At 48.8% G+C, this 25,407-nt stretch overlaps 1 long non-coding RNA gene across 8 annotated transcripts in view; it reads right to left on the bottom strand.

The window, feature by feature from the left end:
• The window catches only part of LOC142435883 (uncharacterized), a 111,237-nt gene that overhangs the window by 65,948 nt on the left and 19,882 nt on the right, over positions 1-25,407 (bottom strand). For 2 of the 8 annotated variants that reach the window (XR_012781639.1, XR_012781645.1), the window contains exons 3-4: positions 19,463-19,550; positions 17,624-19,393 (exon numbers count right to left, since the gene is read on the bottom strand). This is a non-coding gene — a long non-coding RNA (uncharacterized LOC142435883). Of the gene's footprint in view, positions 1-624; positions 841-17,623; positions 19,394-19,462; positions 19,615-20,789; positions 21,376-25,407 lie in introns of those variants that run through there. The other 6 variants (XR_012781644.1, XR_012781641.1, XR_012781642.1 and 3 more) reach the window with 6 other exon arrangements.

Genomic DNA, 25,407 nt, shown 5'->3' with positions numbered 1-25,407 from the left:
AGCATACCAGCCTGTGTGATCACAAAGTTTCAAAGGGATAAGGCAACAGGCATCATGAGAACAAAAAAATCTTATCATGGAGAATGAGAGGGGACGGCCGGGTATAGACCCAAAACCTAATTGCAGTGCACTGGACATCCCCTTACAGAAGGATCTCAGAGAGGAGATAAAAGAATACAGGGTATGAGACAGCAAAGAAAAACACAACTTTCCTCAAGTTCTTTTTTTTTTGTTTTTTTTGCGCACCCTGCGGGCGCCCGGGGCCGCCCCCGGGCCGCCCCCTCCCCGGTCCCGCGGCGGCGGCGGCTCGGGGCCGGGGGAGGGGGGGGGCGCCAGGGGAGGGGGCAGACACCAGGAGCAGCGGTGGCAGCGGTGGCTCCCGGCGCCATCTTGGGCTGATCGATGAATTGAACAAAGAGGATCAATTTCCGATCAAGCGAGTTATCAATGGGGGCCGGGGAGTGAGAGGGACTTGTCCCCGAGTCGGCCCCGCTTTTCCCGGCACGCCCCTCCTCCCCTCCGCCGCGGCCCCCCGGCGGCGAGGCAGCCCGGCGCCCCCGGGGAGGCCGCGACCGCCCGCAGCCCCCACCCCCGAGCGAGAGGCCGAGAGAGGAGAAGCCTGACCTGCAGCTGCTGTAAATCAAAGCGCTTCCAATATTGAAACATCGATCCCACATTGGCCGCCATCTTGAGACATATTGAGACGGAGTGAGAGGCTGATAGAGAGGGGGCTGGAGTTCAGGAGCCGCCAGGAGGCAGCAGGCGGGCGGCGCCAAAACCCGGCCTGGAGCCGGCCGCCGCCGCCGCCGCCACAGAGGAGCGCGGACTCCTCCTCACGGCGCCACCGCCGCCAGGGCGAGCCGAGCCGGAGCCGGAGTCGGAGGCGAGGGCGCGGCGGCAGCTGGCCCGGCCTCGCGCGCGGCCGCCCGGCCCCCGCCCCCCGCCAGCGGCCGAACGAGCGACCCGCCCGCGACCCCCGCCCCTCCCAACCCCCAGCCCCGGCCGGCGGCCGCCCGGCTCGGCGCGGCCCGGCCCCGAGGGGGCGCTGGAGGGCGGCGAGAGGGCAGCCCCGCGGCCCGCCGAGGCCCAGGCCCGGCTCACCTGGCGCGGGGGGGCGCGGAGGGAGGGGGCCCTGGCGGCGGCGGAGCGCAGCCCCCCCCCCCGCCCGCCTCTACGCCCGGGCGCTGGGTGCCGGCGACGCGCCGGGGGTCGTCGGTCGTCCTGCTGGGCGCCCGTCCGCCCGCGGAGCCGCCGCGACCACCTGCCTGAGCCCAGATCCCCGCACGGCGCAGGCCTCAGCGCACCCGCGCGTGTGCCCGAAGCCTTGACCGTGGGCGGCCCCGCCAGCCGGGGCCTCAAGGACCCAGCACCCCAGAGCGCCCTTGCTGGGGGAGGGCAGGGGCGTGGGGAGGCATCAGCCCCTGACCCTCTTGAACTTGCACCCGCCAGCGTCCCACGCCGGGGCCCCAGAGTCCCCGCTCAACACCACCCGGTGACCCAGGGCCCCCGAGCTGTCGCCGCCAACTTTTCACGACCGGAAAAGTCTCGACGCGCAGTCCTTGCAGCCCCCGAGGCGCGTCTGGGGAACAGCCCCGGAAACTTCCAGGGCTGCGGACCCCCTGGTTGGGTATTCGTTTGGAGGCAGACATTTGGGAAACCGAATTCAAAAACAGAAAGCAAGGCGAAAACGGCGACATGGGGACCGAATCCGAATAGCACGATCCCTCTTGATTGGCTTCCTCACGGACACCTGGCAAAAGCATGTTTGGGGATGGTCCTAAGTGTTGACACGCACGTGTGGCTCGGCGCTTCCAGTGGGACACCGCGCCGCGCTGGCTCGCACTGCAAGTAAAGTGCAGTTAGATCAAACCAATCCCCATCTCCAGGACTCGGGGTACATAAACCCTGTAGGGACTCCAAACTAAAATGCATATACATGGGAGAGCATTCCTTTTCCCACTGGGCTGGGTGTGTGCCACTGATCAGGCGAGCGGGGTCGGCCTGCGTGAATGGATGGAGGAACCAGAAATGAGACGACGCAACATTCGAGGAGCCGCGCGTCCCCACGGTCTCGCGCTGCTGACCAAGGGGGGTCTCTCGTTTTATCCAGCCGCAGGTCCTGCGACACCCCCGCTCGCCGCCCCTCGGGGGGCCCCGCTGGCAGGAAGACGGTGGGGTGCGCGAGGGCGTCGAGGGGCGCGTCCCGAGTCCCCGCCTGCAAGGCCGCCCGTGCGCCCTGCGGGGCGCTCCAAGCCTCCGGCTGCGCTGGGCGGCCCGTAGCGCGCGACGCCCGGGCCCGCGCACCCAGCGGGCGGGTGGCCGCCTCCTCAAGTTCTTAATGCTTCCTCTTGCCCCACTAACCTGAACCCAGTTCTACCATACTAATCTGGCCAAACTAGAGAAGGTATTGTAGTACCGATAGGAATTTCAAACACGGGGAATCCAGGGTGGATGGGCCTGTGAGGACCAGTGTTATGAGTGGAGATACTGGGAGGGTGGAGGAAGGGCAGGATGGAAAGTGGGAACCGATTACAAGGATCTTCATTGACCTCAAAAGAAAGGTGGGTGAAGATATGACAAAAGAATTAGTACATTTCCAAGGATTGATGAGGGATGGGTGGCGGGCATTGAGGGGGGGGAAAAATGAGGAGCTGAGGCCAGGGGCTTGGGTGAAGAGTGGAGATTTTGAGAATAATGAGGGCAATTAATGGTCAGATGTGCTTCAAACAGCTGATGTATATATGGATTGTGGTTAGTGTTGTAAGAGCCCCTAATAAAATGATCATAAAAGAAACAAAAATAATCTGGGCAGAGGGCTCATGCAAGGATGATCTCAGGCTGGATTAGACCAGTCAAAACAGCTACTGGAGTCGCCTCACCCTGTGTCAATTCCTGAGTCAGGCATGAAGCTTAGGGCCCACAGCCCCAGCAGCTGGCCAGTGAGGGACGTGGGTCTCTGAGGCCATTCCACAGGGGGAATGGTCCTCTGTGCTGCAGGGCCCACCCTCCTATGTAAGCGTGCTGTCTGGGACAGGGCTTACATGGAGTCCACACCATGGGAGCTCTACTACTCATGGGGGATTGGCAGGAAGCCTCTGCTCATGCGCACACACCACCAACTAGCTGGAGGATCTCCGTGAACAAAGCCTGAGGCAGACAACAAGCCCACTAACTGATGCTGTAAGAGATACAGCGAGAGTGAGTCAGCATTGTGCACAGAATTGAGCGATACTGGTTCTTTGGGAAATTCATAATCCAACACTGACACTGCTGAGATAAAGGATGACAGTGAGGAAGATTCTACACCTGAGCTCTGTGATGGGCCAACGTGGTGCTCTACTCTCTTCAGGAATGGATGAGCCAGCTCCACCAAGATTCCCCTTTACTGGAGCACCTGCTATGTATGTAGACGTTGAACACAAGAACGCTTTGGCGTTCCTACAATGATTTCTGACCGATGAGGTCATCAAAAAATTGATTATGATAGCCCGGAGGTTTACTTTCAGGTTTTAACCCCTCTTCAGTTAATTTCTGTGCATGGGGGAAGGTTTGGGGCTTGCTTCATTTTCCTACATACGGTATCTCAGTTTGTCCAACACCATTTGTTGAGCAAGCAGAATTTGTCCCTTTGGATATTTCTGTGTCCTTTTTCGAAGGCTAGTTTCCTGTTGACTGGTGAATATATGTGTAGCTTTTCTGTTCGAATCCATTGATCTATATACCTCTCAGTGTACCAATACACTGCTCTCCCTTAGGGAAAAACAACAACAAAAGTTGTATGAGCCCCTATATAATGATTTTTTTTAATGGACGATGAACTATTTTCCAGGCCAGCACTATCCTATGTTTGAGCACATTGCTGCAGCCACTGTGTCAATCCATCATGCCTTATAGCCTGCGGTACTCATGTTCAGGTATAGTGTTCTGCCATTCACAAGGTTCACACTGGCCAGTTCTTTCAGAAGTGGAAGACCAGGTCCTCCTCCCTCGTCTCTCTGTCTGGAAACTGCTGAAGTCTACCTGCAGTGAGTGACCCAGCAGGCATTTGAACTACTGGCTGCAAAATTTCCACCATTACAGCCAAATGCAGGCCACCACAGTACAACAGACAGTAACAGCATCTTAACACCACACAAAGGCTCCTCCCTGGTGAGACCACGTGTTCAGGCAATTGCTGCTGTTACACATGTAAGTGGGGGCTACATGAAGTCGCACCATCTCCTGTGGCCCTTCCAGGAACAGGCCATTCTGCTGTTGTTTCTACTGGACTTAGGCTCAGCTGCCAACCTGCCCTCTGCACGCATTCTTCTCCTTACCCTTCCATGTCACCTTCTCTTTGCCCAAGTCAATACTGCTGGTCAGTCACCTACTGATGGATGCTTGCTTCTGAAGTTTCTGAACCACATTTCCCCATGGTTATGAGACATTGCTGCTGCCACTGCGCGCATTTAACAGGTTACTTTACACCTTCAATGAGAAATCTAGGGGAATAGAAAGAAAGCTTCTTCTTTCTCCCAAGGAGTGGGTGGTGGTTTTGAACCGTTTCCCTTGAGGTTAGCAGCCCAATGTGTAACCCACTACACCAGTAGAGCCTTGGTGGCACTGTCCAGCAATTATTAGACTGCTAAATATGAGGTCAGGGTTTCAAACCTACCAACTTCTCCTTGGGAGAACGATAAAGCTGTTCCCATAAAAGGCTGACAGCTCCAGAAGCCCTCTATAGGGTGGCTATGAGTTGGAATTTTGCGGTCATTTAGGGCTTTTTGGTGGCATGTGATTTTTTAGGGCTTTTAGGTTGTTTGTGGACGTTCAAGGTGTGTTTGGGGCATTCGGGTGGTTTGGGGTTTTTAGGGTGTTTTATAAGATTTTAGGGAGTGTTTAAGGGATTTAGGGGTGGTTTTTTAGAGTGTATAGGTATTTTTCAGCACAATAGGGTGTTTTTAGTGATGTTGCAGAGTTCCTTAGGGATTTTAGGGTATTTTTAATATTATATGTGTTTTTTTCCCCCAGCATTTTAGGTTTTCTTAGGGCTTTCATGGTGTTTTCAGGGCATATATGGGGTTTAGGAATGTTTAGGGTTTGGGAATCTTCTAAGGATGATTTTTGGAAGTTTCACATGTTTGGGTGGGCATTTGGTGTTTTTTTTGTGGCTTTAGAGTGTTTATGGGATCCTGTCAATTTGCAGCTTTAATTCCGCAAAGAAAAGTCAGACAGCAAGCCAGAAAGGAGCAGGAAATGAAGGGGAAGCCCAGGCCACATGTTACAGCTGCCAAGTCCGGAGAACCTAGGTGTGGTCGTTGGCTACCTGGGACCGGGAGTGGGGCTGTGCTCCTGCCCAAGGGTGCTAGGGAGTAAACCAATCTCAGCTGGACGTTTGGCTTTTCTACTAATTAGCCGACTCCATGAACTTTCCCAAGGGCAGCTGGCGAATTGCCAGGGGAACCCAGCTAGACCCCCCCACACAAAAGCACAGGGATGGTTACAGGAACAGGAGGTTTCACACAGTGGATGTGCAGGGCTTGGGGTCGGGATTGGGGGCCAAGGTGAGGAAGGGGCAGCAATAAGGCCTGGTCCCAAATAATCAGACACTGAGCAATAAAAGTACAAGGACTGCCCAGAGAACATGGGGACAAAGGATGGCTGGACTTCATTTGATATCTTTGGACGTGCTGTCAGGAGAGACCAGTCCCTGAAGGGACATCAAGTCCATGAAGGACATGATGCTTGGCAAAAAGTGGAGGACGGGCAATAAAACAGCTCGAACCAGTGGCTACACCAGTGGGCATAGTAACAATGGTGAGGATGGTTCGAGACCTGGCAGTGTTTTATTTTACTGCTTGTGTTTTTCTAGAACTGTCTTTCCTGGATGCACGAGGAAGGATAACTGTGCTTGTTGGAAGCAAATGCACAGTGGGCAGCGCTTTGGCCAACATAGGTACACCACCGGCACACAGTGCCCCCTTACTTGGCATCCAAAGTGACACGGTTTGTCTTTCCCCAGAGCTCTCCAGCCCTGGGGGAAGCGGCCCTGCCTTCGGCGCACCGCCAGGGGGCAGCACTGCTGCTCTCTCACTGGCTACATCTGTGAGGACCCAGAGAGCAGCTCCTTTCTGCTGCTCTCCTCTCAGACTTCTGCCAGAAGCCTTGGCTCGTCCTGGATCCTCCCTTGATTCCCACTCTGCACCTTTGGGGACGCCCAGCCCATTAACTCTCTCCCATCCTTCCTTGCTGCCTCTTGTCCAGATGCCTGAGCTGGGCTTCAAGTAGTTGTAATGTTATGCTTAGGTGAGATGTGTTCAGCTTGTTTACTGTCTGTATACAAGAAAAGAGTGCAGCCCAAGACATCTACCCTTTTGTTCCTCTATGGAAAGCCTGTTACGTGTCATAGTCTTCTCTCTGTGCAGTGCTTTCCTCTGCTGCTGATGCTTTTACATGAAATAGGACTCGGTGTGTCACCGCTACAGGAAATTATCTCTGAAAAAATAATATGCCCAGAACTCAGAAACAGTGTCAGCTTGCATCTGGCATCATGGAAGCATCATGGGTGTGTTTCCATTCATTCGCTCCTGAGTGTCACATGTTAAACTCAGTGCATAGCATAAACAGCAGCAGGCACAAACTGAGACAAAGCACACCCTTTGCTGTGAAGCACATTCCGACTCCTGGCTGCCCCTGTGCCACAGAGTAGAACTGCCCCGCAGGGGCTCCCTAGCTGTCATCTTTACAGAGGCACATGGCCACACCTCCCTTTTGGGAAGCCACTGGGTAGGTTTGAACTTCAGGGTTGTAGTAGTTGATGTTGTAGAGCCCTGGAGTCAGTTCGGATTCATAGGGGCCTGTGCACTAGAGAGAGAAACAAAGCCCAGTCCTGCGCCATCCTCGCACTTGTTACTGTATTTGAGCCGATTCTCGCAGCCACGGTATCAATCCACCTAAGTAAGGGTCTTCCTCTTGTTTGCTAACCCTCTGCCAAAAATGATGCCCTTCTTGCAGGACTGGTTCCACCATAGTAATATGTCCAAAGTACCTGAGACAACGTCTCCGCATCCTCTTTCAGATCTCCTGCCTTTAGTTTGTCAGCTCACTTCGATGGAGTCGATGCTGAGCCATAGCGACTCTATGAGATCAGAGCAGAACTATCTCTGTGGGTTTCCCAAAGGCTAACTCTATGGGAGTAGAACGCCTCATCCTTTTCTTCTGAGGACTGACTGGTGGTTCCCCACTGCTGACATTACAGTTGACACCCAAGGCATAAGGTACTATGCCACCAGAAGTCCCTTGCCCCTGTGCAATAACCAACACCACCTACACACAAAACCCACCCCTTCTCTGTCAGTTGGATGTATGGTGATGGCTTGAGTTGCTATGAAATTGGAAGCTACTAGGGGGAACCCGACAAAAACTACAATTTTTTCAAAACTATGCATTTAAATTTTTTATCCGCTTCATAGTACTCTCCATTACACTTCACACATTTGTCTAATCTGTGATTACATTCTTGGAAACATTTTTCAAACTCAGCAGTTTGGGTGACACCCTTGTTTTTTTCCCCCCCTCTTCTGTGTTGTCAAACCACTGTCCTTCATTCATGGAAACAGAAAGAAGTCACATGGAGTGAGTTCAGGTGATTAGGATATGAGGGACAAGAGAGGCATGCTTTTTTGGGGGATGTTTTCATACTGTTATTTCTTTTCTCTTTTTTTATAATCAATTTTTGGGGCCTCATACAACTCTTATCACAATTGATACATACATCATATTTGTACATTCATTGCCCTCATCATTCTGAAAACATTTGCTCTCCACTTAATCCGCTGGCATCAGCTGATAATTATTCCCCATCCCTCATGAACCCTGAATAAATTCTAAATTATTATTTTGTCATATCTTACACTATACAATATCTCCCTTCAGCCACTTTTCTGTTGTCTGTCCCCCAGGGAGATGGTTATATGTAGATGCTTGTAATCGGTTTCCCCTTTCCATTCCTCCCTCCCTCTACCCTCCTCGTATCGCCACTCTCACCACTGGTCCTGAAGGGATCATCGGCCCTGGATTCCCTGTGTTTCCAGTTCCTATCTGTACCAGTGTACATCCTCAGGTCTAGCTAGATTTGTAAGGTAGAATGGGGATCATTTTAGTTGTGGGGGAAGAAGCATTTAGGAGCTAGAGGAAAGTTGTATGTTTCATTGTTGCTACAGTGCACCCTGACTGGCTCCTCTCCTCCCTGCTACCCTTCTGTAAGAGGATGTCCAATTATCTACAAATGAGCTTTGGGTTTTCACTCCACACTCCCCCGTATTCACAAAGATATGATTTTTTTGTTCCGATGATGTCTGATACCTGATTCTTCCGACACCTCGTGATCACACATGCTGGTGTGCTTCTTTCATGTGGGCTTTGTTGCTTCTCAGCTACATGACCACTTGTTTAACTTCAAGCTTTTAAGACCCCAGAATGTATAACTTTTGATAGCCGACCACCATCAACTTCAGTCACCACATTTGCTTATGCACCCATTTGCCTCCAGCAATTGTGTTGGGGAGGTGAGCATCACGGAATGCCACTTTAATACAACAAAGTATTTTTGCATTGAGGGAGTACTTGAATGGAGGCCCAATGTACATCTGTTACCTTAATACTAAACCTATAAATATATGCATATAGATCTATTTCCCCATCGTTATACATAAATATATTTACATATGCACATGCCTTTATTTAGACCTCTATAAATGCCCTTTGCTTCCTACCTCTTTCCTTGATTTCCTTTTACTTTCTGATTGTCCCACTCTCATGTTCAGCCTTCATTTGTGTTTCAGTAATTCCTCTAGGTTACATTACTCTTGGTCACACTCTACCAAGCTTCCTACACCCTCCTCACCATCTATTTGGATCACTTGGTGTTCCCTTGTCCCTGGGTTTGTTAACAGCACTTCCTTTTTCCCTACACCCCCCTTTCCCATCTCCCTCCCCCAGCTGTCAGTCCCATTGTTTTCTCCTCCAGATTGTTCATCCAGCCTATCTCATTTAGACAGACCTGTGGAAATCATAGCATGCACAAAAACGAGACAGAGCAAACCCAAGCAACAAAATGAAACAAAAGAACAACACCACCACCAACAAGCCAATGACAAAAAGCAAAACAAAACACAAGAAAGAAAAGCTTTTAGTTAGTTCAAGGACTGTTTGTTGGCCTTTAGGAGTGCTTTCTCATAGAGTATGATGGGTCAGCTAGCCCTGGCCCCAAAGTCTATTTTTGGTATTCCCTGGGGACTTCGTTGCTCTGTTCCCCTTCCTGTTCTGTTGTACACCCTTAGTATTTTGCCTCGGTGTGCTGGGATCAGATCGGGCGATAGAGGCATGCTGTTTTTTGTGTGTGAGCAGGTGCACTGTCATGGTGGCAAAACCAGTCCCCTGTCTACCACTAATCAGTCCTTTTTATTTTAAATAAATCATTTTATTGGGGGATCTTACAGCTCTTGTAACAATTCATACACCAATTTGTATGAAGCACATTTGTACATACATTGCTATCATCATTTCCAAACATGTTCTTTCTCCTTGAGCTCCTTTTTTCCCCTCCTCCCACCCACGTGAACCACTGATACTTTATACATACTTTTTATTTTTATATTTTACGCCTCTGCTGTATCCCTTCACCCAAACTTCTGCTGTTTGTTCCCCTGGGTGGTGGAGTGGGGCTGTATGTCCATCATTGAGATTGGTTTCCCCTTTCTTCTGCTTCTCCCCCCTACCTTCCCTCGTGGTGTTGCTACTCTCAGTATTGGTCCTGAGGGGTTTATCTGTCCTGGATTCTGTGTGTCGGAACTTCTAGTCAATAGCAGTGTGCAAGCTCTGGTCTAGCCAGACAACTCAGACCTTCTTACACAATATCTTCAGAACCTCTATATAGGAAGCTTGATTAACAGTCTGACCTAGTGCAATGACTAAACTCCAAATGCACTATCACCCTCACATCAAGAAAACCAAACAAATGAGCATCTTCTTGAAGTTTGAGTTCACTTGACGAGGTGTATTTGAGTGAGGTGATGATGGCGTCTTACACTGACTTGATTTATGTTTGCATTCTGGCTTGTGAGAAGAGCACAAGGTCTTGTCACCAGCAATGACCTTGGGAAAAAAGTGTGGGTGCACTAGCTCAGAGCAAGTTGCCAGATGCCTGCCCAAACAGGAGAATGTATATTTTGAAATGTGTACCCAGTGGAGCTTTGTACCGCTTGGTTTTTTGGCGGGGGTGGGGTGGGGGTGGGTGGAAGGCCGGCTACTCCTTTGTAGGTTAGATAATCTGAGATGTGCTATTTGAAATTTCCTGGGGCCAGTTTTAGACAAAACTAGAAAAGTTAATTTTGCTGTATGGAAAAATCTGACAGTCTGGAAGTATCTAATTTTCCTCACATGCCATCATTCCCCTAGTAGCATTATTCTTAGTTAAAGCTCTCCTCTGTTCCTCCTTAGGGTTTCCCCCACTACCTGATGTTCCTTTTCTCCTACTCATCATCAAGGGATTTGTGTCCAAAGTGAGGACAGCAAATAATTAAGAGACCCTCCTGACTCTCTGTTAAGAAGGGTGCTCTGGTGCATGCGTGTGTTTATGTGTGCACATACAATCGCATTTGAATTTTGTTGGAAGAGGCTTCATAGAGACAGAGAGTGACATGGTTAGAGCTGCTGCACATGTAGAGCACTGTACTCTATGGTGTTCTAATTCAAATGCATGTAAGGTCCAAGAGAGGTAATAGAAGCAAGTGACCAGGGTCAGGGAAGGCAGCAGGAGGAACTGAGGGAGCCTGAATGCCTCACACCCTGCCAGTTTCACTGATTCTTGGATGGGAGAGTACCAACCTAGTGCTGTGAAATCTTCGCAGTTTTCAGAGGCTTGGGGGATTTAAATTTTGTATGTAAAAAATAGACATCAAAAATGCTTGTAATTTATTGATTTCGATAAACACACTGAATGCCAGTACTCAAGTCAAACAAACCAAACTGACAGCCATCGAGTCTTTGCCAACTCATAGTGACCCTATTAGACAGGGTAGAACTGCCCCTCAGTTCAGCTCCCAGCCCTGGAAGCCCACCAGTTCCTCGTTATTATCATGAGGAATACTATTTTCACAAGAGCATTACATACCCCTAGAGACTAAACCATAAAGCCATATAGGCTTTGACCATCAATTCTGATATGCTTTTTCCTCAAACTGATGGGTCATTTGATGGAATCCTTGTATTACTTCCCTAACATAAAAATTAATCAAGCAAAGGAGATTCAGTGCTCAGTACTACAGCCCCCTATTTAGAGATTAACTCTTAAAAACCACCACCACCACCACCACCACCACCACCACCACCACCGCCACCTTATCTATGTTGATAAAAACCTGAGTAGGCTGTATAAATATCTCAAGTATTTAGGATAAAATGGATTCTTATTCTACTGTCACATATATTAGTTTGAGTTATGTGTTTCCATCTGAACACAAATTAAATAGACCTCATTGACATCTTTTCAAAATGCCATAAAAATTAAATGATTACCTTAAAAGATACTCAGTATAATTAGGCATCAGAAAAATGTACATCAACACTAGAGCGAGATAGTGTTTCAACCCATCAAGATGACACTAGCCAAGAATATTAAAAATACCATTGAGTGCTGGAAGAATGAACAGATTTGTGTCAGAAGAACAGTCTGAGAGGTCCTTAGAAGCAAGCACGGGGAGACTTCACATGCTTTGGGTATGTTATCAGGAGATGCCAGTCCCTGGAAAAGGCTGAAATGTTAGGTTCAAGTATAACAACAGTTTTGAAGATGGTGTAGGACTGCGCAGTGGTTCATTCTGCCTTGAGTTGGAACTGACTCAATAGCACCTAATGCTAAAAGCTAGATGCTTTTGATCCTAAATGAAAAGTGGATGGTCCAGCCTCCATACCAGCTACGTGGACAACTGCCCCTCCCCCCAGAAGAATTTACTTTAGAAGACGGCACTGAACCTGTAGCTAGGGGAGATGGACATGTCTGATCAGAGCACACAGGGGCAAATGAAGGGGGAGGAAGAGAGTGGAGCACACACTGGTCCACCAGGCTTGGAGGATGATTTTGGCACTCTGAACAGCCAATGTACAGAGTGGACCATATGGCTGATCCCACTATGAGACATGCCATCCCTTGCTGGCCCAGGGCCCTATGGGGACAATACCGGAGACTCTGTGTTGGGACTGACCCGACTGGCCCTCCAACCCGGAGGCAAATCACTAAAAGCATGCAGCAGAGCAACCATGGGAGCAGAGCGGGTAGCCCCTGAGGGAGTACAAAGGACAGACTCTGGGGCCAGAGCATGATACGCCATCAGACCTGACTGAAGGACACACCTATAGAAAAAAAAAATCAGACCTTGATCTATTTACAGGTTTTTCTTTCTTAAAAATTTTTTTTGTCTTTTAATTAATTTACTCTTTTATTGATCATTGGTTTTCTGTTGTTGTTTTTTTGTCATCACTGTGTTCTCACCCATCGCCTATCTTGCTATGGTTTGATTTTTGGTGCATATTATTATCTCAACAGATCTATCTAGATAAGATAGGCTGGAAGAATAGGCTGGAGGAGAAAACAACAGGACCAATGGTTCCCGGGGACATGGGAGAGAGAGAGGAGGGGGTAAGGAGGTGATGCTGACCAATCCAGCGACAGGGGAGCAACAAGTAATCCAAAATCCGTCGCAAGGAGGGTGTGAGAAGCCTGGTAGGTATTCAGCAAGGGCAATGTAACCAAGAGAAATTACTCAAACCCAAGTGAAAGCTGAGCATGATAGTCGGACAAGAGGAAAGTAAAAGTAAATAGAGGAAAGAACTAGGTGACAAAGGGTATTTCTAGAGGTCTACATACTGGCATGTACATATGTAAATATATTTATACAGGAGGGTTCGTAAATAGATCAACGTGCATATATTTATAGACTTAGTATTAAGGCAGTAGATGGACATTGCCAAATACTTACTCAATGCAAGAACACGTTATATTAAATTGGCATTCCATGATGAACACCTTTCCAACATGATGGTTGAAGAAAAATGTGTGCACTAGCAAATGTGGTGAAGAAAGCTGATGGTGCCTGGCTATCAAAAGTTATAGCATCTGGGATCTTACAGGCTTGAAAATAAAGAAGCGGCCATCTAGCTCAGAAGCAACAAAGCCCACATGGAGGAAGCACACCAGCCTGTGTGACCATGAACTGTTGAAGGGATCAGATATCAAGCATCAAAGAACACAAAAATCATGTCATTGTAAATGAGGGTGAGTGCAGAGTGGAGACTCAAAGCCCATTGGTAGGTAACTGGACACCCCCTTCCTGAAGGGATGTGGGGACGAGATAAGCCAGTCAGGGTGCAGGGTAGCAACAATGAAACATGTTTCCTCTAGTTCCTAAATGCTTCCTCCCCCCACTATCATGATCCAAATTCTACTTTACAAATCTGGCTAGACAAGGGGATGTACAGAGAGATCGCCTTGGAGATTGGGTGGATGTTCCCACAGTAGCGTGGAGCCTCACAAGTGGTGGTCAGGCGTTTCCCACAGTCACTTGTAGGACCTCAGGATTTAGGCTGGGGATGCCCCCACTTTTTATAGGGGAGAACAACCTGTGGCTTAGTGTGTGGGAGAGGACCAGCGTGAATTCCCCAGCTGCTTGCCACACCAATAAGTGGGGGGTGGGAGCTCCCTCAGTTGGGCCTTCAGGTTTGCCCTAGGCAGAGGGGAGTGGCCTGGAGACAGCTATTGTCTTGTGATGGGAAAGAGAGTGAAAGGAGAGGAAAAAGAGAGAAAGAGGAAGACACAGACTGGGGCAATAATGCCAACCAGACTGACAACCACTCACCCACAGACAACTAAAATGCACAGAGTAAACAAAGGTGACAACAGTAAAAAAAAAAAAAAAAAAAGAAAGAAAAGAAAACAACTAAAAAGGAGAACCAAATCTGTGGAGGCTGTGGTAGGAAGTAGAGAAGAGCTAGATGGAGCGGAGAAAAGCAGAAAACCTGTAAGAAGAGCCCAATAAAAGGAAAAAGAGAGAAGAGAAAAGGAAGGAGGAGGAGAGAGTATTTTTTAAATGGTTAAAGAAATAACTGACCCTGTGTTATGCTGTGTGTAGCTCTGACTCGTCCTGTGTGCAGTACTATCTTAGGGGTCAGGCTGCCCACTAGGAGGACAGGGTTGCCCTAGGCAGAGTGTAGGGCTCTGGAAACCAGCAGTGGTATGTGCAAGCAATGAGAGGGAGCAGAGAGAATCGTACAAGCTAAGAGAGAGGTGAAGAAAGCAAAGACAGAAAGAGGAAAGAAAGAAAAAGAGAATAAAGAGAAAGAAGGAAATAAATCCAACTGAGTTCACTAAGGTTGGCTGTGATGGTAAAGAGCAAGGAGAGAGAGAAGGAGGAAATAAAGTATAAAGTAGTAGCTGATCCCTGATTGCTTGGATGAGGGGCCAGAGGGGTTTAGACACTGCTCCAACATGGCAGGTCAGTGTGCCCTTTTAATGCCGGGACCCAGTGGTGCTGGGCAGAATTGCCCTAGTTGACGAGATCACCTTAGGGGCATGACGGAGGTTTCTTCAACGGTGCAGCGCACTGTAGGTGTTTGTCCCAGGTGCCTTGTGTGGTGTACAGCACTCCCACACAGGGCAGGCTGGAGTGCCTCCTGCTATTTGGGTTGATTTGCCCTAAGCGGAGGGAAGTGACCTGGAAGCCTTTAGTGGCATATGAGAGGAGAGAGTGGGAGAGAAGAGGAAAAAGAGGGGAAAAGGGGAAAAAAAGAGGGATAAAGAAGAAAGCGAGTAAATAAAAGCCCAACACCAACCTGAGCACGTTGAAACTGAGTGCGGTGGAAAAGTTAGAAGGGCTAGTGAATAAAGTGAGAATAAGTAGAGCAGTGGGTAAGGAGGTAATGATACTTGATCACCTGTCCTTGAGGCCAGAGGAATTCCAACTCTTCCTCAAGGTCACAGGGTCATGGACTTGTAAGGTCTCTCTCTCTGGCCTAAATTCCAACCCCAGTCCTTGGCTCCCCGCGAGAAAAATTTCATGCGGAAGCCGGGCTCGTGATCCAAGTGAATTTAATGAGAGTTAAAAGAAGCTTCAGGTTTTACAAGGCACCCATAGGATTCCTTTGACCCTGGGGCCTGGCAGAGACTGCCTCAGGTCATGCAAGGATCTCTCTCCTCCCAGGAAGACGACCTGGACCACCCCTCTCCCTTCTGGTTCCTGCCTTTTCAAGGGTTCCCGGGGAGGCTGGTGAAGGACCCCAGGTCAATCCCATTGGCTGAACTGCAATCATCTGGCCCAGGTGGGCTGCTCCAGGTGCAACATCCATCGGAGCCCACGGGCAGGAAAATCCAGCTTTCCTATGCTGGCTCTCCTGGGCATGCGTTAATGGACTTTCCCATCCCTGATGTAGGGTTCCACAGATGCTGTGTGAGATTACTTCAAAAGCAAGATCGCGCCCGTGGCCAGGGGTCACTTGGGTGCTGGAGTACCTGCCTTGTGCTGCATGTAGCACTGCAGCAGGGGCTGGGAGGGGGCACTGGGGGGCTCCCTCAGCCCCGTCTAGGGCTCCAAGACCGACAGGGCCTCCCCAGCTATGTGTAGAATCACTGAGAGGGAAGCTTGTTGTCCTATCTAGACTGCTGATGCTTCCTAGATCAGAGGATTTTCTTTTTTATCCCTCTGGCCAGCTAGAATGAAATTGTCTCCCACAGTCTCTGGGCTACAGCTCAGTGCTGTTTAAGGCTGACACTGCTACAGCGGGTCTTTGTTATGGTAAAAGCTGCCGGGCCCTGTGGCTGAGTTCTGGCATTCCTTAGCTAGGTTGCTTCTTATGCTGATTTATGTTAAGGGACTCCCCTATGTGGTGCTTGGAGCTGAGCAACCAGACTTGGGTTTGAGTTTTAAACCAATCATTTATGTTTCACCCTTAAAAAAAATTCTACTTGTGATGTGCTCAGATTTGGTGGCTGTCAAGCTGACCCCCAGAGGGGGAGATGCAGCTTATCAGGGGGGTTGTTTACTAGTCGGCCAATTGGAACTAAATTTGCTCCCTGGACTCCCGACTTTCTGCCTTTTTCTCCCACACCATGATCTTCCTAAGGTAATAATATATTTTTTCTTCTACTCTAAATTATGGCTACCCACCACCAACCCCTGACCGTGAGCTCAAGGCATCCAACCGCATGGAGAGCTCAGTGTGGGGTTCCCCTCGTGTCTGAGATTCTGCCCCCTCTCAGGGCGTCCACCTGCAGGGATCCCTGCTCCAGGCAAGGGCATATCTGGCGCCTGCCACTTCGTCAAAATTATAGTGCTGCTTTAAAGCATTCTTGGTTTGCTTTGTGAGTGGAAATCCCACAAAAGAAGGGGTTCAGGAGAAACCCTGTTACCCTAGTTCTAATTTCAGAACTCCACCTCCCCGTTTCCTTCACCTAATTTCCTATTTTTCTGGTCTGGCAGCAGGAGCTCCAGATAGATGGGTCCTATCTGGTTGCCATTTTCTCTGAATCCCTCCATCTATTTTTTTTACACTCTTAAAAAGTACAAAACATTTACTCTACAAGCGCAAACAGATTTTCCAAAGCAGGGAAAAACCTGAACGTTCAGTACATGGTTCAATCGTCTTTTCATCTCTGCGCCCTAACTATGCTGAGCTCCATGGAACTGCATGGAGGGGAGCTATTCTGGCGTCATCGAGCCAAGTGAGTGTTTTGAATTACCTCAAGTGAATATTTGACTGGAAAGCATAGGGTGTAAAAAAACCCTGAAATCAGATGGTGCACATCTATCACAAAGAACAGGGCCTTGTACTTAAACCTTTTTTCTGAAAATAAGCAGCCATCTAAGTGAGATGTCAACTAAGTCCGCCCAGAACAAGCAGCACAGCCAGTGTGATGCCAGGGTGATAAATAATAGAATCTCAATCTGCAGGTATGAACAAGAATCAGAGCTTAAGTTCGGAACACCCAGTTTGCAAAAGGACTCAAATGCACATGCGGGGTGAATTCCCTCTGACCACAGCCCATGGACATGAACAGATACAGTTAAGTTCAAATGTAACACCTGATCATTTGATCTCTTCAGACTAATTTTAATTTGGTTCCAGTTTTTAGTATTTTTCACTTTCTGTTCGATTGAGGTTTTTCTCTCTTTTATCATTGTTAGTTTTTCTTTTCTACTTGTTTCTTGATTTTGTTTTGTATTTTTTTTTAATACATATGAAATCCAGGAGAGGTAAATCCAGAGAGACACTAACAGAATTAACAATCTCCTAGGGACAGGCAGGGAAGATTTGGGGGAGTGAGGGGGGGGCTAACAAAAATGAATATAAAAGAAGGAAATGTTGTAAACCTGATTGTGGTGACGATTACACAAATCTTAATATGACTGAAGTATTGAATGATATATGTGAATTATATGAGAATTAAAATAAAACAAAAGCTGAGGTCAGAGATAGGGCAGCAATTTAACCCTGAATCTCTTGGTGAAGATTGAATGTCATTTTGTGCCAAGAGCCCATTTTTCCACTCATGAAGTTTGGGGAACCGGCCATGCTCCTTCATCACTGTTCTTACCTCAATAAATGGGTACAGTTCCCTCTTCTCCCTTTTCTTCTCTGTCACATACTTTGCAGCAGTCAGGGGAACAGAACTTACAGTCCTGAAAGTGATCCATGAGTGTTAATCCAGGTAGACTAGAGAAACAAATCCACACTCATATGTGTATAGGAAAGACCTTTATATACAAGAACAGTTGTATATTGAGAAAGCATTCCAGCCCAACCAAGATCAAGTCCATAAGTCCAATATTAGCCCATGTCTGATATCAATCTATAATGTTCTCTTCAGACTCATGAAACACCTTCAATGACCCCAAATGCAGGAAGATCACAGGTCAGTAGTTGCAAAGTCTTCTGCATCCAGTGGTGGTAGAAGCATCTCAGCTTTGGCAGGGTCTCCATGTGGCTCCTCCAGTTCCCAGGGCATGGGTTCTATCAGTGTGGTGCCATGTGTCTTGTTAGTAGGACATCTCTCAGGGAATGAGCAGAAAGATAGTCTGCTGCCTCCAAGGAGGAAAGACCAGATTTCCCAGAACCCTGACGGGAAGGCCAGGCCCACAAAGAGGCCTCATTGGCCATAACCCAATAGAGAGACTAGAGTCTACCCCTTCACTCTTAATCCTCTCAAGTCCCAAATTGACACCAGATTGTATAACTACAACAGACTACCCCTTGTCCATTTGACATTTTCACAAAATTCTTTAGCCGTATATAATTTCAAAACAATAATAGAATCATATCAGTATCTAACAGTATAATATGAAAATGCATACATTTCACTCCGTGCCACCCTCCTTTAAACATAATATTCTGTAAGTGATGAAACAAAAATATCCTATGCTTAACAATTGCAGGTAAGGTACACCCACATATTAATCCTATAATTCTATGAATATATTCCAGTATCTATGAAATCTTGTAAGCTAGCCACTTCACGCCTTTATCTGGCCCATTTTGGCTATCCAGTTTCTCTACTGCCTACTTCCATCAACCCAGTGCTCTGAGGAGACAATCATATTCTTCAATATAAAGAGTCTTCATGCCAGTTGGAACCTTGTGAAGTCCACATCCACAAGAAAGTCAAAGCAGGACAGTTCGTCTATACAGTCTGCAGCAGTATACACCAGTGCACAGGCTCAACATTCTTCTCTTCATCTGGTCGGGTTCGGGTCAAGTCAATGTGGGCTCCCTCTCTTGGCCTCACCTCAGTGTCCATTGGTCGCACTGCCTTTAGGCCTTGGCCCCATCACCAATTCTCCACAACTCTAGTCCCCTCAGAGTAGGTCATGGACTTCAAACGAGTCAACCTGCTCTCATCTTCTTCTCTACTGCCTGTAAACCAGGTCCACGAGTGTCAGTGGTCAGAATGGACCCGCTGCTCTATTGCTGCTATTCTGCCACTTTCACTCAACAAGCAGATCCAGGTGGTCACCTAGCAATCATTTCAGGCTTCTACAGGCTCCCTTGAATGTTCAGTACTAGAAAGGAGTTTCTTCAGGCTTTGAGATTTTTTCCAGTTTCTGACAAAAACCACTATTCAAAATTCAAATATTACAAAAGTTCCCTATTAATGCACATGAAGCTCTTCCTCACAGTGGGAGCAGTGCACAGAAACGGACCTTGATGCTGGGCTGCTCTGTGCGTGCTTTGGTCAGTTGGGAGCTGCTGATTCACAGATTCACTTCACGTGGATGAAGATGCTTGTTTGCTTCCCCGTGAGTTTATCGCGCTTCAACAGAGAAGAACCCTGTTCTTGGGTTTTGCCTCTGCCTTGCTCCTAGCACCGCTGGAATAGAAAGATTACAAATGATTTTTTTGTTGTTGTTTTAAAAAACAGAAAAGAAATGCCGTGTACCTGTTAGGTAAGTAGAGGCAGAACTGAGGGTGGTCGCTGTGCATGCCAAACCTCCTCCCCATCACAGACAGTTGAAAGCTGCTTCAGGCTGGAAAGATGCACACATTTAGGTCCTTGTGACAGGAAGCAGGTCAACCTGGGCGGGCCCCCATCTAGACCAGGTGGGCTTAATTCAGTCAATGGGGTCAAACAGTACCGTCAGCCATGCCTACCAACAGGGTATGGGTGGGAGCCTCAAACCAGCTGTCATGCAACCCAGCGCGCGTGGGCTGTCCAGTCCGCCCCCACCCCCCACGAGCATATTTGCCTCTTCTATCCTTTATAAAGTCACTTGGATCACAAACTAGGTTTCTGCGTCAATTGGTTCTTGTGTGAAGCCAAGGACAGAGGTACATTTCTCCCAGAGAGAGCCCTCACATAACCAAATCAGATTATAGCCTTCAGTGTTAGGGTTCCAACGAATTTTGGGTGAATATCTCAAGTGGTAGTGGTAAGGACACAACTCAATCCATATTATCTCTTTATTTTGCTCAGCCAGATGCTTGCCCTTTGAGCCTGAATTGTTGCAAGGCTTATTACCCCATCAAGTGTTCCCAGAGCAAGCCCTAAATGGGCAGTAGTCACACACAAGGAAGATTTACAGGGGACACTGTTAAGAATGATTAATGCTTAAGTGTTCCTTGTCTCCCCAAATGTACCATCTGGCAGAAAATTTGTTAGATCTCTCTCCTGGGAGAGATATACCTCAGCTCTTGAATAACTCTCCTGGTCATAGAAGTCAAATTCCAAGCTTTTCATCCAACATTCATAAAGCTAAATAAATGTTACATAAACCTAAGTTCTCTATCTTGGATAAGACAAAGTAAAATCATGACTTGGGAAGGTTTTCATTGAGGACAGAGACAACTTCAGATATTCTAAGCCTATGAAATTGGTCATGATTCAGGCAACTTGCCAAGGAAGCAGGTAATACCTAGGTGGGAGGTGGAATGAATAAGAACTTGCACTAAGATTCCATTCCATCAGGTGCAGCTGGTGACTTTGGAGGCCCAGAGCAGGCAGTGGGAGAGAGAAGACCAGAGCAGGGGAGGGATGTGATGAGCTGGAGGGTAGAGGGAGGGATTATGTGTTGTCCTGCTGTCACCTCCCACCCCACTGTGACCCTTTAGTGATGTGGGCCCAGGTTTGTGATGCAAGTGGGTTTGAAGCCAGAGGGGACTCAGAGTGCTCAGTTGCCTGAGTGCAACCGCTGTATCCAGAAGATGGAGGAGATTCTCTTTCTGCTGGAACAGAAAAGTGCTTCCTGGCTGACCTACCAATACCCCACCTGGTTCACTGTTTTGACCTTGGCCATCCTGTATGGAGTGGGTTGCTTCTTCCTGGTCCTCCCCTTCCTTCCAAATACTCCACCTGTGCGACCACCCAGGAAAAGGATAAAGGTAAGAAATTCTCAACCCAGCCATAGGAGAGATTGATTTTTCCTCGTTTTATAAATTTTTCCTTTCGTAATTAATTTCCTGATAGGGGAAATCTCAAGAAAGAAGAGACCATCAGCCCTGGCTTTGGAATGTTGATGAGGGCTGGTGCGTCCTTACTCACTGTTAGGACTTTGTTCACTGCATTGGTATCATTTTATCCTTGCCGGCTTATGTTGATTTTCATTATTTCTGTTGGCTTTCCCTGTTTGTGAAGCTCAGGAGGCGTGGATGCATCATAATCATGGACACAAGGGTTGACAGAGTTGCAGGTGGAGAGATCTCATGGCAGAGGGAGGGATTGTGAGATCAGCAGTGTGGAGAACTCCCCCATCGGGAAGCTAGGGAGTGAAGGGGGATTGATTTCAAGACGAAAAAATGAAGGAGGCCAGAGGGGACAGAGAGCTTTAGACCTGACTGTGATTACACAACTCCTTTTGAAGGCAATTTAACCATGGAGGGGGGGGGTGTTGTTCTAAAATGGATATGGTAATCATTGATTGTACCATTGCCCTTGATCTGATTGAACGACTGAACTATTGACTCGTATGATATGTAAATCATTTGCCAGTAAGGTGAGCATTCAAAAATATTTCTCTTTGAAGATCTCAGACCTCCCATCTCTAGTTGTTATAGAGGGCAATAGGTAAAAAACCCCAATATAGTGACGCAGTGGCTAAGGACTAGATGACTAGACATTTCAAAGGGCAGCTCTCATCACTGGGTCCTCAGTCTCTTTCCTTGAGCTCCAGTCTCTGGGCCAAGGCTCCTTTTCTGTCTGGGCTAATTGAGAAAGCATGGCTGACCCCGGGGAGGAAGTGGTCAAGGGCTGGCCCAGAGCTTCAGCCTCCATAATCAAAATCTTGCCCACCAGAACACTGAGTGCTGAGAGTGTGTGCTCTCCGTGAGCAGAGGAAGGCTGACGGAAGAAATGCACTCTAGGTCTCACACAGAAGCTGGTTTCTGGGCTTTAGTCATTCCATGGAGATTGTCATTCTTCTAATCACCAGTAAATGCCTGCAGTTTGTCACAAAGAACAGACGCAGGATTGGATTCCAGCCTGACTTCCTCTCTTGTGCCCCAGCCTCAGGTGGAGACAAGGAGAAGCAGCAGGTCAAGGGACAAAGGTGACGCTCTGAAAGGTAAGGTTCTGCCCATTCAACCAAGCTCTGTAAGCTCTCCTGTCCCCTCCTCTGCAGGATGCCAGTGGCAACAGCCCGTCTCTCTCAGGTAATAATCCTGAACAAAAGGATATTGTGGATGGAAACAGAACCCAGATATTTCCCAGATGTACAGGAGGGGCCTAGGATGGGATGAAGGCTGGCCAAGGTAGGACCCAGTAGGGAGCAGTGGGGGTGTCAGGAGCAGATTCTGGTGGATTTGGAGGTGGAACATTGAGGGGTAACTGCGATAAGCTGTGTAACTTTGCCAAGGTTCAGATTGCTCACTGAGACCCCACAGACAATATTGGAAACCGATGCTCCTTGAAATGCCAAAGCACCTCCTGCCCGTGGGAGTAAGCTATCATTTGACCTTGAGCTCTGGAGAGTCCAACGTCCTAAGTGCACAGCCCGTGTGACATTCCTTTCGGTCCTCTGGGAGGGCTGCACCATAACGGTTCTCTTGATTTCCAGTTTTCCGAAGCTTCCTGCAAGAACTATATGGCGCTCAGAACCTGCGTTTGCGTCTTAGGCAGAAGTAAGTAACCTTCCTGCTTCAACGCGGGGTGCATCTTCCAACCAGGGTGCCTGTGTGGCCTCGGGCTGCAGAGCAGCTGGGATGCGCTGGTTTGGGGGACACTTTCAGGGATGGGCAGAGAATGACAGGAGTCCCGGGCAGTGGGGTGGGGCAGGAAGAGCAGGCCATCAAGGCTTGGGGAGGGGCTGAGCTTGCACCGACCCTTGCTAGCCTGCTAGGTCTCTTGCCCCTTCAGTCCTGGCAGTAATCTGGTCCTTCTGTCTCCTGCAGCCACTTGGGAAACCCACTTGACACTGGCAGCTTTGGTCAACAGAAAGCTCAAGCCCTCTCTGGTAGCTGGCGAAATAGAGGTACGGCTGAAGTCCACGTCGGTACGCGCGCCCCACACGGTTCTGCGGCTCATCCATTCCGGACACCTAGGTCTCAGAACTCCACCCTTCCACGGGCCCAGATGTGCATCTCAACTTCTCATGTCTTACCCGCCTTGAGTCAATCACCAGACTGCGCACATTCCCGTGAACCTGACAGTCTTTCACCCACACCACTGGCTCTTCCCTCACCCAGTGCCAAACCCCCGGATTCAAAGGCCTACCTGCAGCCTCCAAGCACTCTCTGGGACTCACCAGCCCCGCACCCCACAGGGACTCCTTCTCAGAATGACTTGTTGGCAAGGCCCAGGCAGAGCCCATCTCCACACAACCGCTGCTCCACACCTGCCATGGCAGCCATCACAAGTCAGGATCCCACAGGCCTCCCTACTGCCTCCCCACCCCAGTGTTGGGCAGCTGCCAAGAACTTACAGCTTCCCTCCTTGGAATACTTTGGGTCTCTGAAAGAGCACTCTACCTGGCACCCCCAAGAAGACACCTTTCGGGAAGGACCCACAAAGAGGCAGGGGGAAGTAGGGAGGCCCACCTTGCTCAACCCCAATGTCCACAAGCTGCTGGAAATAGAAATCACAAAGGCAGAGAAATGGAATATTTGGGAAGAAAAAGGAAAGGGTGTATCAGAATACCATCTGCAGGCCTTAAATATGTTGAAGGCACTCGATGGGGAGCAGATCACTGCACCTCCCCAGCCCTTCTGGAATGCCAGCATCAAAGCAGAGCAGATACCCAGCCCTCAGAAGCATTTTCCACAAAAATTCAGTGAGTTTTTCTGGGGTCTACCTTTTCTGCACAGGGAGTCTCTGGCAGCTGCTCTCAGGGTCTCTGGATCCACCCTAGAGTTTCCCACTGTCTTATTTAATGAAATTCCTAATGCCTTACCAGCTCAAATGCAAGCTAAAGAGTACCCACTCTTGTTGCAACGTCACTCCTTGCCCTACACTGAAGGCCGATTCCAACTTTTACTTCCAACTGCATGCCAAGCCCAGGCCCCACCGCCGGCTACAGTCCTGACTCCGCCCGGTCCACAGCCCCGTGGCCCACTCGCAGTACCTTTTCCTCCTCCTCACAAGAGTCCCTGTGATGAATCCTGTCTTACCGTCCACACTAAGTCCCAATCACGCATTCCAAATTCACTTCAACAGCTGGAAAGCCATTTTTTAAAGAAACAACAGGAAAGTGAGAGTTCTTTACCCTTTATGATGCCACGACCCCAGGAAGCTTTTTGTCTTCGCAAACCCACTCATCCCCAGGACAATCAGAAGGTGCAGACCCCAAAGACAGACCCCAAGCTTCCTGGCTGCTTGAAGCAATCGGAGCTCCACCGCCAAGAGAACTTCCCTCAATTGCAGGGGCCCCTCGGCAATGGGACTCTTGAGTCTCTGACACTAAAGCAGCCTCAGGAAAAATGGCCAGGGACTTGTCTGGATATGAAGCAGCCCGAATGCTCCTGCTCAACACCTGGAGACAAGCAGGGGAAGAATGTAATGAAGACGGTGTCCCCAGGAAGATGCACACACCCTGGACCGTCGCTTGCGTGCTGCAGAGCCGGTGTCCAGCTGAGGAACAACTCGGTCAATGGACAAGGGAATTACTTGAGGAAAATATCCAAATGTAATCTATCTCTCTGTGGATCAGGAAACTACTGCCCAAAAGGAACTCCGGGAGCCGACTCAAAGGAGTTAAGTGATTTGAGGATACACAAGGGGATTAACGCAGGAACTTACACCCTAAGGGGTCCAAATAAAATCCTACTGGAAAACACCCTGAATGTCCACATGTGCAGGAAGGTGGAGCAGATTAGAAAGGATCAGATCCCTGGCATTGTTTGCCGTTCATGTCTTGCGATGACCACGCACGCTTTGTCTATTTCCCTGACCCACCCACATGTTGTCAATGTGGCCTCCTGGGGAGAGCTGGAAGATCTGAACACAACGCAGAGCCTTTCCTTTCTCAGCCCGGGCACTCAACAGGTGCTGGACTCGCATATCGTAAGGCTCCAAATGAGGCAGAGGTGGTGCATGCCCCTCAAAGTCCTTGAGCCCACAAACCTCTGTAGGACAAGAAAAGACAACGCAATGTCCTTTCCAAAGTCCACCTGCTTAGCCACCCCTAAGTATTGAACTAACCTAGTAACTGAGGCTGTCAAGGTCCTGGGAGAACCCTGTCAGGCAGACTGGGGAGAGAGAGTGACCCCAAAGAAATCAAGCCCTACCCTGGAGAGTCCTTTTGCTGATTGCTCCCCTACAGAGGAGCCTGTTCAGGGAACCCCAGCCTACCCCCCACTTGATAATGACAGTGGATGCTCATTGGCCCTCAGGCAGCCGTTTCCAGCCTTCATGCCCAGTATCCTTGGCAGAACCTTCCAGAATGAAAGTGTCCAGAG

This window comes from Tenrec ecaudatus (genome assembly GCF_050624435.1).
Source record: "Tenrec ecaudatus isolate mTenEca1 chromosome 5 unlocalized genomic scaffold, mTenEca1.hap1 SUPER_5_unloc_5, whole genome shotgun sequence".
Taxonomy (NCBI): Eukaryota; Metazoa; Chordata; class Mammalia; order Afrosoricida; family Tenrecidae; genus Tenrec; species Tenrec ecaudatus.
Note: the sequence above shows the minus strand (reverse complement) of the source record. Positions and strands in the feature narration are given on the sequence as shown.